This window comes from Microcaecilia unicolor, chromosome 4 (genome assembly GCF_901765095.1).
Source record: "Microcaecilia unicolor chromosome 4, aMicUni1.1, whole genome shotgun sequence".
Classification (NCBI taxonomy): domain Eukaryota; kingdom Metazoa; phylum Chordata; class Amphibia; order Gymnophiona; family Siphonopidae; genus Microcaecilia; species Microcaecilia unicolor.
In genome coordinates this window covers 204,034,165-204,046,369 of record NC_044034.1, presented here as the reverse complement: position 1 = coordinate 204,046,369, position 12,205 = coordinate 204,034,165, and the positions used below count along the sequence as shown (strand labels likewise).

Genomic DNA, 12,205 nt, shown 5'->3' with positions numbered 1-12,205 from the left:
CCTAGTTGAAAATATTATACTAGTATAGGAGAAAAAAATAAATTATAAATAATTTCTGTAAGCTGTTACAGCTCCAGTATACCCAGTGCAAAATAAGACAGTAGATGTAAATTCTCAAACTGGACATACTTCAAACACTAAAATGAAAATAAAATGATTTTTTCTACCTTTGTTGTCTGGTGACTTTGTTTTTCTATCCATATTAGTCCCAGTCTCTGATTCTGCTGCTCTCTATCTGTTCCCTTAACTCTGTTTCCAGGGCTTCCTTTCCATTTATTTCTTTACTTTCCTCCTTTCTTCTTCATTTCTTGCCATACATCCATAAGTAAAAGCTGGGTCCTCCTCCGTGGAATTGACTGGAGAAGGTATAACTTGGATCCAGCTTTTGCCTATTTTCTCCATCCATGTGCAGTTTTTTTCCTCTCTTCCACTTCTCTCATCTCCATCCATGTGCATCTTCTTCTTTTTTTCTTTTCTTCCCTCCATCCATGTCCAGCACTTCTCCTCTCTCCTCCCCTCCATCCATGTCCAGCAATTCTCCTCTCTCCCCTTCCCTCCCCTCCATCCATCCATCCATGGCCAGCAATTCTCCTCTCTCCCCTGGCCTCCTCTCCATCCATCCATGTCCAGCAATCTCTTCTCTCCCCCTATCCCCCTGTCCTCCCCTCCACTCCCCATCCATGTCCAGCAATTTACCTCTCTCCCCTGCCCTCCCCTCCATCCATCCATGTCCAGCGATCTCTTCTCTCCCCCTATCACCCTGCCCTCCCCTCCATCCATCCATCCATGTCCAGCAATTTTCCTCTCCCCTGCCCTTCCATCCATCCATCAATGTCCAGCAATTTTCCTCTCCCCTGCCCTCCCCTCCATCCATCCATGGCCAGCAATTCTCCTCTCTCCCCTGCCCTCCCCTCCTCTCCAGTGATCTCTTCTTTCCCCCTGCCCTCCCCTTCTCTCCAGCAATCTCTTCTTCTCTCCCCCTGCCCTCCCCTCCTCTCCAGTGATCTCTTTCCCCCTGCCCTCCCCTTCTCTCCATGTCCAGCGATCTCTTCTCTCCGCCTGCCCTCCCCTCCTCTCCATGTCCTGCGATCTGTACTCCATGTACAGCGAATCTCCCTGCCCTCCCTCAGCTCTCCAACAGCCCTTCTCTCCGTTCCTTCCTCTCCCCCCCAAACCTTTTTTCCTCCCGGCGTCCGCCCCATATAAGAGGCCTCCCCAGCCCAACTGTGACCTTCTTCCCCTGCTGCCCCCACAAGTGCAGGGCTCCTTCCCTCCTGACTCAGCTCCCCGGCTCAGCTCCCCGACCGGCAGCCCGACTCCTCTCCGTTCCTCCTCCCCCCCCCCCCCCCCCGCATGTTTTACCTTCTGTGGCAGTGACGTCAGTAAAGAAGGCACTGCACGCTCGCCTCCAGCTTCTCCCTTCCCTCTTCACACAGTGTTCCGCCTTTTGCGATGATGCATTTCCTGTTTCTGCGAGGGCGGGACACTGTGTGAAGAGGGAAGGGAGAAGCTGTAGGCAAGCCTGCAGTGCCTTCTTCTTTACTGACGTCGCTGCCACGGAAGGTAAAACACAATGGGGGGGGAGGAGGAACGGAGAGGATTCGGGCTGCCGGTCGAGGAGCTGAACCGGGGAGCTGAGTCGGGAGGGAAGGAACCCTGTGCTTGTAGGGGCAGCAGGGGAAGAAGGTCACGGTTGGGCTGGGGAGGCTTAGCCTCCCCAAGCCTCTTATACGGTGTTATGATTCTGCTGGTTTGGCAGGGGAAAGGGGGGTGGACTTCACTCCTGATTGGCTGGCAGGGTCTGACTGACGTCAGAGGGTATACTTTAGCCTGCTTCCTCCTGCCCTTCCTGCTTTGATGTTACCTTTCCTTGTGACTAGAAAGCCGTGCAGGTCTTAGTCAGAATGTGCTCTGTGCTCTGGCTTTGATCTGTGTTTCTGTTTAGGGATTCCTTTTCCCTGCCCGTTTGTGTTAGCTGGTTGCAGCGTGTGTGTTTGGAGCTGTAATCAGCTCACTGTATCCAGCTGGGCTCTCCCTCTCTGCGTGCAGTTCTCAGTGGGAAGCCGACTGTGTGTTTGTTCAGCGGGGGCTGTGCTCCCGGGTTGGGAGCTTTCTGTTTGTTTATTTTAGGATCTCCCTCGTGTGCCTGCCTGCTAGCTCAGTAAGTTTAACCCTTTGTGTGCTGTGGCTCTGCCTCTGTCTTCTGGGTGTTCTGTCAGAGATTTCCTTTCTCTTCTGTTGTGTCTTTTCCCTGGCTTTTGGCTGGGGCCAGGGTTTTTCTTTTGTTTGCTGCTCCTGTCTCTGGCTTGTAGGGGCTTACTGTATTTAGTTCCCCTGTCCTGCGCTGGTCCCCTGGGAGTGTGTGGCCCCGCTCTGGTTCCTTTGTTACTCCCTTTGCCTTGTGGCTGGTGTTCAACGTGTGGCTGGCACCTTGGGGTCCCAGGGGGACTCCTGGGGCTCTTTCACCCCTCCCTGTGTGTGTCTGGGTTCCAGTTCGGCCGTGAGGCCCGCACGAGTGGCTCTGAGCGCCTGGGTTCCAGTTCGGCCGCGAGGCCCACCTGTATGCCTATTTCCCTTTCTTCCTGAGGTACTGCGGGGGAGGGTAGGTTAGGGGTATTGCGTAGCTGGGGTGTGCAGTGGTGGGTCGGTCTCCCCTTGGCCTGGGTCGGCACTCTGCTGGCCTTGGCCATGGCTCAAGGGCCCACAACCAACCCAACGGATTACATACGGGGTGGACACCGGGAGGAAAAAAGGTGCCGGTATGCTGTACCAGCACAAAAAAAAAACACTGTGTATTTCTCTATGACATACACACAGTATCTCTCAATCTGTCTAAAACAAACTCTCTCTCTCTCACACACACACACACACAGACACTCTATGACTCACACGCACACACTGATACAGCACATGGACAGATGGACACACACTCTCTCTATGTTCATACACACTCCCACACACACATACTTACATACAGGTCAATCACAGATTCACTTTCATAATGCCCCTTTCATTGGTTTCACATAATCGGACACACAGATAACAAGCACAGTGCTGCGAACCACACAACTGGACTGTGCCACTCATCTACAGTACCACACATTGCAGGAACTATCCATTGAGACTGAGAGTTGATGGACAGCACTTTACAGACAAGTGTGACAGGAAATACGTAAGATGAATAAAACATTGATCACTCTTTCTCTCTCTATCACAAAGTATGTCTTTCACACACACTGTGTCACAGTAACACACACACTCTTTCTCTCAGATTACCTTGCTAGAGCCTGTTTCATTTCTAAGAGAAACGGGCCTTTTTCTCTAGTAGCTACATAATGCAAGGTTCCACATTAGGAGTCACAGACCAGGAATGGGATCTAGGTGTCATCATTGATGATATGTTGAAACCCTCTGCTCAGTGTGCAGTGGCAGCAGCTAAAATGCAAATAGAATGTTAGGTATTATTAGGAAAGGAATGGAAAACAAAAATGAGGATGTTATAATGCTTTTGCATCTCTCCATGGTGTGACCGCACCTCGAATATTGTATGCATTTCTGGTCATCGCATCTCGAAAAAAAAGAAATGATGGAAAGTGAAAAGGTACAGAGGAGGGCAACGAAAATGATAAAGGGGAAAGGCTAAAGTGGCAAGAAATCTTCACCTTGGAGACAAGATGGATGAGGGGAGATATAATTGAGGTCTAATAAAATAATGAGTGAAATGGAACGGATAGATGTGAATCAATTGTTTACTCTTGCCAAAAATACTAGGACTAGGGGGCACACAAAGTACAAAGTAGTACATTTACTACAAAGTAGTAAATTTAAAATGAATCTGAGAAAATATTTCTTCACTGAATGTGTAATTAAACTCTGGAATTTGTTGCCAAAGAATGTAGTAAAAGCAGTTAGCTTAGCGAGGTTTAAAAAAGGTTTGGCTAACTTCCTAAAAGAAAAGTCCATAAGCCATTATTAAAATGGACTTCGGGAAAATCCAATGCTTATTTCTAGGATAAGCAATATAAAATGTATTGTACTGTTTTGGAATCTTGCCAGGTATTTGTGACCTGGATTGGCCACTGTTGGAAACAGGCTTGATGGACCTTCTGTCTGTCCCAGTATGGCAATATTTAGGTACTTTTATATACTTATGTCCTTGTCCTCTTAGATATGTAGGTAAAACTAAGAGGATGATAAAGACATGTATTATAGAACACCGTAGTTGCCAGAATCATAACATCTTCATGACACCTTTAGTAGATCACTGAAAAAAAATGGGACACTCGCGTGATTTAAAATTTCTTGTTTTTAAAGTTTTTCAATAAGGTTGGAGAGTTGGCGATTTGACTCGGTACTTTTATGTGAAGAACACAGACTAATTTTTCAATTGAATTCCATTACAGCCCATGGACTCAACTCAGAGATGGATCTTTGACCCTTTTTACAATATATACGATTTGACTCCCAAATTACTCCAAAAACAACTATTATGGAATTCTCCTAATTTATTTCATTACATCCTCATTACTGAATATTATATCTTGTTGTGATATCATTATGTTATGTTTTATCTGTTTATCCACTTCCAATTCTACATGATATACCTATGCACCTTTATTTGTATTAATTCTGAAATTATTATTCCGTTAAGATGATTGCTATGATATTCTTTTGCACCTTATCTGCTTTATATTCTGAAATTCTTATTCTATTAATGTGAATGTCGTTGTAACATTTTGCAAGCCACATTGAGCCTGCAAATAGGTGGGAAAAGGTGGGATACAAGTGCAGCAAATAAATAAATAAATAAATAAAATATATTTATAGGGGTCATATTCCATATTTTCAAAGCACTTTGGGAGGCTAAATTCCATAGGTTTCTATGGAACTTTGGGAGGCTAAGTGCTTTGAAAATGAGCTTGTTTGTGTATTTTGGGCCTGTGTCCCTCTTTTTTTTATTTCCACCCTTTTCTCATTCTTCTCTTTTTTTATCCTTCCCCATCCTCTCCTTTTCCCTTCCCTTTTTCCCAACCCCCTTACCCAAACTCCTCTACTCCTCCCTTTTTCCTTGATTTATTCCCCCTCCTATCTCTTTCAATGCCCCTTTTTTGTCCTTCCCCTTTTCCTTTCTCCCCTTTCCTTCTCTTTCTCCTTCTTCATTCTCCATGACACTCCCTTTCTTTCCCCCCTTTTCCCCATCCTGCTTTTCCCTGTCCCCTTCCCCCCTTTTTCCCTCCCTTCCTTTTTATTTTCCTTTTCCCCTCCTCCTCTTCTCCCCTTCCCCTCTTTTCTTCCTCTATTCTCCTTTTATTTTCCCCTTGCCCATCTCCCTTTCATTCCCTCCTCTTTTTCCTGACTTTTTCCCCATCTTCTTCCCCCTTCTCTTCCCATCCCCTTCCTTCCACCCCTTCTTTCTCCCCTCCTCTTCTTTCCCTCCCGTGTTCCCTTTTCCCTTCCTCTTCTCTCCCCTTTACCCTTTTCACTTTGCCTTCTGCCTTTTCATTTCTCCCTTCCCTTTTCATCTTTCCATTTTTGTTCCCTTTCCATTCTATTTCCTTTCTCCCGTTCTCCCCTCTCCCCCATTTTCCTGTAATCTATTTCTCTCCCCTTTCCCCTCTTCCCCCTCCCCTTCTCCCTTTATTCCTCTTTTCCTTTCTCTTCCTCTCTTTTCTTCTTTCTTTCCTCTCTTTTCCTTCCCCGCTCCCCTTTTCCTCGTTTCCTCCCTTCCCTTTCCCCCTTTCTCCTGTTTTCCCTTCCCCTGCCCCTCTCCTTCCCTTCCTTTCCCTTTTCCTTCCCCTTTCATCTCCCCTCTACTGTCCCCTTTTCCTCCCCTCTTTCCTTTCCCCCTCCCTTCTCCCCCTTCTTTTCTTCCACTTTCTCCCTTTTCCCCTTCTTTTTCCTTCCCCTTCCCTTCATTCGTTCATTCACGTAAACATAGAGATGTGTGCTCGTATTAGTTAGTTTTATTTTTGGAAGATTTTGTTACTCCTCACTATTCTTTTTATGCACATATATTCATTTGCTCTTTGTGTATAGAGACAATAACATCTATATTAGTAAAAAAAAATTACTCATTCATTCCTTTAATTTTTCCATTTTTGTATTTCAAGCATATTTGAGGAATATAGCAGTAAAGTTCTTTCCTCTTTATTCATCTTTTCCCTCTTTTGCTCTCCCCTCAGTATTGCATAAATATGCATACATAAACATATTTTTCTTTTTTATCAGGGCACTACTCTGAGGTGTGTTCCTCAAACCGAGGCAGCTGAACACATTTAAGTTTGTAATGCACATGCAGGGTTTTTTGTAGTGTGTCCCACAGTGCAGTGACAGTTGATCAGACCTGTTCCATGTGTAGGTAATTCTTTAATCAATTTTTATCTTTTGTACCAAATTTTTTATATAGTGAGGTTGGATTTACTATACCAACATGGTAGTTTCACTGCCCATATATTGATATTTTCTCATCGCTGATGTTTTGTAAACACGTTTTAGCAGCTACATTCTATTAAAATTTTGCTGTTTGCCATGACAGACTACATTATTTCCTAAGTTAAATTTCTTGTTTTCTATTTGCACACTTTTTGTTTATTTTAATGAGGCTTAATATACTGCCTTTCCCATATATCAAAGTGGCTTATAATTATCAAATAAAAATATTAAAATGCAGTTTAGAAATGAGCTATAACTAAAAAGATGTAGAGAAATTATAGGAAAAGGAGAAAACAGTTTAAGGAAGAGGTTGTAAATGAAATCTGTCTGGCTGTGCCACTGACCGGACCTCCCCATTAGATTACATGAAAAAGCTTTGGTGAACAGATGAATCTTTAAAGCTACCTTAAAACTTTGATATCATTGCTCCACATGGACAGAAAATAGAAGTGAATTCCAGAGGGATGGGCTCAAAGAAAGGGCAGAGTTGCGAGTAGCCTGCAACCTGGTGTGTGAGAGTATAGGAACAGTTAACTGTTTCCCAAAAGATGAGCGTAGCATACATATAGGTGTGTAGGGGATAATTAAAGAAGATAAGTAGGCCAGGGTTTGAGAAGAAAGAACTTTATATTTATGTTTGTTTCTCAACAGTTTTATCCATATATGGAGTTCCAGTGTTTCAATAAATTTATTCAACATAATTGGTTGACTTTGTGCTACATAATTATTCATTCACAACTGTATTTGTCTGTTCTGATTGATGATTGTATCTTGCTCATTTTATTAGGTCCCACAGTGCACTGTCTGGAAGTTCTGGTCAGTGGCGTTCCTAGCGTGGATGGCACCCGGGGCGGATCGCCGATGCCCCCCCCCCCACCTGCGAAATGACACCTTCCCCCTCCCCGGCTGGGGGGGTGCCGCGGCGTGCGCCTGTGGGCTCCGACTTCGCGAACTTCTCTCGTTCGCTGCAGCTCCCTCTGCCCCGGAACAGGAAGTAACCTGTTCCCAGTGGCGTGCCAAGGGGGGGGATGGTGGGGGCGGTCCACCCCGGGTGCATGCCGCAGGGGGGGTGCTGCGCGCCTTTGTTTTCATGCTCCCTCTGCCCCGGAACAGGAAGAGCCGACAGGCGAACGGCACCCCCCCCCCCAGCGGCGTGCACCCAGGGGGGGTTCTTTTGCCGGGGGGGTCACACTGCACCCGTGGGGTTATTTCATCGGGGGGTCATGCTGTTCCGGGGGGGGCGCTGCACCCGGGAGGCGGAGCGCATCGGCGATCTGCCCCGGGTGTCAGCGCCCCTAGGAACACCACTGCCTGTTCCGGGGCAGAGGGAGCATGAAAACGAAGGCGCGCGCGCGCGGCACCCCCCCCCCCCCCCCCCCCAGCGGCGTGCACCCGGGGCAGACCACCTCCCCCGCCCCCCCCCTTGGTATGCCACTGGGAACAGGTTACTTCCTGTTCCGGGGCAGAGGGAGCTGCAGCGAACGAGCGAAGTTCGCGGTCGGAGCCCACAGGCACCCCCACCGCCCCCCCCCTTGGTACGCCACTGGCTCTGGTGCTTATACATTTTCCTCTATATATTTTCTTCCTTAAGTTTATATACATTTCTTTGATGGTCATTTATATAAGCATACTTCCAGTAGTTAGGGATTAAGGCGCGTACGCGCCCACCGGCATCCAACGCTCATCAGATTGGAACTACCACCCAGCTACCATGTGTCCCAGGTGGTAATTCAATTTTTGACGCATGTCCAAAACATGTGGTAGAAAATTTGTACCACATGGCGCTTACCCAGCAGTAATAGGCAATGTATGCGTGCTGATGATTACTGCCCGGTTAACATGTGAGATCTTACTGCTAAGTCAATGGGTGGCGGTAAGGTCTCAGGCCAAAAATGGATGCACGCTTGTTTTAATGTTGCTGCATGTTCATTTTCGGCCACAAAAAAAGGCCTTTTTTGCAGATGAACTGAAAAATGGACCTGCGTGCATCCAAAACATGTGCCTACACCAGTACAGACCATTTTCGGCACACTTTAGTAAAAGGGCCCCACAGTTTCTCAGGTATGGATTTTAATGTTGTCAATTTGACCAACGGTTCCATTTTTATTAGCAGATAGTTTTGTGTTTTACATATTTTTTCATATATTGATGCATAAATGCAAATTTTAGAGCTCTTGATCCATAGTGTACATCTATGTAATAGACATAGATGCTGTATTAAGTGTCTATATTTTTTACTTACTTGTATTGATATTTTTACAATGTTGTTTGCACATTTATATTTCTTTTCTCAGTAGTTTAGCTTTCTGTTGGATGTTTTTGCATGTGTAATACTGTTACGTCTGTGCTTTCCTCGCCCTCTGGTGGCCAGAACAGGTGGCTGCTATGGACCATCACCCGTTCCAGATTTTAGCTGAGTCCGGTCCGGATCTTCCAGGCTGCCAGGTTTGCTTGCTTGGATTGAGCGTGTACAACAGCTACCATAGCTTCCTGGTGATTGTTGCAACTGAGTCTTACCTGTCTGGGCTTATTAGCCATTTTGAGACTTTCTGGCTTTGCCTTTGCATTGCGTCTAAGGCCCTGGTAGGTTGGTGCTTGTTGCACTTCTGCTAGTCCAGTGATTTGTCTGAGATTCTTGCCTTGATTCTTGCCTGTTTCTAGTTAGTCTATGTTTGGTTTAGTTTAGGTTTTACTTGTTTTCCTAGCCTTGTTTGTATCTCAGTGTTTAGTTTCTGTTTGTGTGCTGGCTTTGTGGCTGCTTGCAGCTTTTAGTTCTGTGTCTTGTTAGTCAGTGTTTTGTTCCCTGTTTCAGTGGCTGCTTGCAGCTTCCAGTTTCTGTCCCCTAGCTTGTCCTGTCCCTGCCTTGTGTTGTATTGTCTAGCCCAGTTTCCTGCCTTGCTGCCCATGTTCCTTCCTTTCCCCTCTGACACTTAGTCCTTGTGCTGCCTAGCTGTTTTCCAGCTCCTGCCCTGTCCTGCAAAGTCCTGTCGGCCACCTGAAGCTGGGAGCTCAACTCCTGGTGGAAAGTGGCCAGGTACAGGTGAAGCCTAACTGTTGTCAGAGTTCTGCCTTGCCCCTGGTGTGGGGTGGCTTTGCCTGCCACTGCCGCACCTTGGCAGTGGCCCAAGGGCTCACAAACCAGTTTCCAACTTTGTAAACGTGACACATACATACCCCCGTACGCTAATGATGACACAGCCCATTCACTTTGAATGGACTGTGTTGGCACTGCCATGCGGCAGCCGCTAGCATGGTTTAATAAGCAGTGAGATACACTTTTAGTAGCTGTAATTTCAGGTGCAATTGCTAATAATGTCTTGTGTAGTATTTTTTTACTATATGTTTAGGCTATTTTGCCTTCTTGATTATATTGTTTGCGTTTGCCAGATTAATTATCCTATGTGTTTAGTTACTTTTTGCCATACTTTGTTTTCTGTATTGTATTTTTAAGTGTAAGTAGTTTATTTACATTTTTTAATGTTTTTGTTTCTCTTTGTTATATTCATATGTTTTTAGATATATTGACTCCTGAAGCAGGCACTAGATTGATGAAATATGGTTCTGTGTCAAGTCTTATTCAGTCTGATTGTATTGGGGGGGTTTTGGACAATAAACTTGGACCTTATCTGTTTTGAATCTCTGGGTTTGGTTCTTCCAGTAGATGATCATTGGTTCTTCCCTTCTCCTTTCATTTTGGTTTTACAGTTTAACATTACACAATATAATATAATAGCTACTCTTACATACTGCTGCCACCTCACAGTTCTAAGTGGTTAACAATTAAAAGAAGCTAGAAAAAAAAAATATATATATATATATATAGGAATTGCATAAAATAAAAAAAAATAAAATTAAAAGAGGGAAATGTACAATTTAATTAACATACCTATGAAAAAGTAAAGTTTTTAAAGAATATCTAAAATCTTTATAATTGTAAGATTGCAAAAGGTTAGAAATCTCCATCCCTGTTTTAGCTGTTTGAAAAACTAATAGTGATTCTTTAATAAACCTCAGGATTTCTGTTACAGTGCTGCATCATTGTTTCTGAATTTTGTAAAGAATTTTTTTCATATTAAGGAGGGAGTGTTAAAAAATCAGCCCTGAGTGTCAAATATGTTACGCCCTGTTTACTAAGCGGCACTAGTGCTTCACTTTGAATGGGCTGTGTTGGCATTCCAGTGCAGTTTATTAAATAGGGAGGTTAAGTAGGTCACTGGCTGTTTGAAAATATCATCAGAGGTCCAAAATGCTCATTCAAGGCATTAACAAAGACAGACATAGGAAGAGAGTAATGTTTCTCCTTCAGTGTTTGCTTTTCTTTCAAAACCAAAATCCTGAAGGAACATGACTTTCAGATGCAGAAAATTTGCCAAGACAGGGGATCTCAGGATTCCATAATCTTAAAAAACTCATGAGCCTAATCCGGGTATCATCTCCTGTTCCTTACATAACTCCTCTGCTGATTGTCTTTGCCATAAATTCCTTTCTACTTTCAGATAAATATACAGCCCTCCCTCCCCCAATGCAGCAGACAGTGTCAGGCAGCAAGCTCTATATGACAAAAGCAGTCCAGTGAAACATGCAAACCTTCTTTAAAAAAGAGAATTTTGGTCACAATCGGAAATAATTTTGTAATGAGACAAAGGTTTGGGGTTAGAAGACCGAGCAGCTGCCAGTCAGTATCCGTCTGGTCGTATGTGTATTGCAGATTTTCCAGGTTCTATACCACAATTGGCACTATTTTGCCGACATCAAAGATAGAATCTTTACCACTTGTCAAAATTACAGTTTGTACGTTGAAACAGGAAATTGCCTTGTCTCAGAGGCTCAGTAAGCATAGAACAGTAATTCCGTGAATGTGTACCGTGAGGTTTCTTTCGTCTGAACCTTGCAGAATTTGTCTTCCAGCTGTGTCCCTTGTTCTCTGCTGCTTTGAAATTTTCAGTACCTACCCAACCTGATCCTGCCACAAATAATAGGAAAAAAGAGAGAGAGAGAGAGAGAGAGAGAACAAACAAACTTACCCTAGCTTCCAATTTAGCTCTCGAAATAGTAGGTGAACGCAGCACTGATGAAGTATCAAAACCGCAAGCGTGAGCATAGACTTTAAAGTAGGAGGTGGGTGGGGTTGAAACAGGGGAGGCACAGAGACAAGGCGTAATAAGATGTTCAGACGAATTGAAAACATGAGAGGTAAAAATTAATATTAACATCAATTTGACCTCTTTATTTTACTGATTCTTGTTAACAGGCGTTTCTTTTATATATCTGGTGGCCCTGTTCATTCCGCTATGCACGCAGAAAGAAAATACTTCTACTTTCTCTGCTCATCTCCACACACACACATTCGGAAGATAGGGCAGATCGATTTCCTGCTTTTTAATGTAACTGCACTCATTTCACTGGTATTCAGCCATATTTTGCTATCAGGGGTCTTCTTGCATCAAAAGTCCTTAGATGAGAGTTTGAAGGTCACAAATCAAACTCCTGAGGCAGTGCCATACACATTAGCTTCTGTTCCTTGCCCCACACAATCATTACATTACTATAACATACCCCTGTTCAGAATGACTGTGGTTACTGGAAACCTCCAGCAAATTGAAGTGCAAGCCTTATTCTAGGTAATGCTGTATCATACAATGAGACCGTTGTGTAGAGTGCATTTATTTATTTAGAAACAGAAACATGACAGCAGATAAGGGCCAAATGGCCCATCCAGTCAGCCCATCCTCAGCAACTATCTGTTCCCTACGAGATCCCACGTGCCTGTCCC

At 44.5% G+C, this 12,205-nt stretch overlaps 1 protein-coding gene across 1 annotated transcript in view; it reads right to left on the bottom strand.

The window, feature by feature from the left end:
• LOC115468954 (alpha-(1,3)-fucosyltransferase 9-like) overlaps nucleotides 1-11,680 on the bottom strand; it is a 110,451-nt gene extending 98,771 nt beyond the window's left edge. Inside the window, exon 1 of the mRNA XM_030201139.1 lies at nucleotides 11,457-11,680. The gene's annotated coding sequence lies outside the window, so the exon portion shown is untranslated. The remainder of the gene's footprint in view (nucleotides 1-11,456) is intronic.
• Between the last annotated feature and the right edge of the window lie 525 nt (nucleotides 11,681-12,205).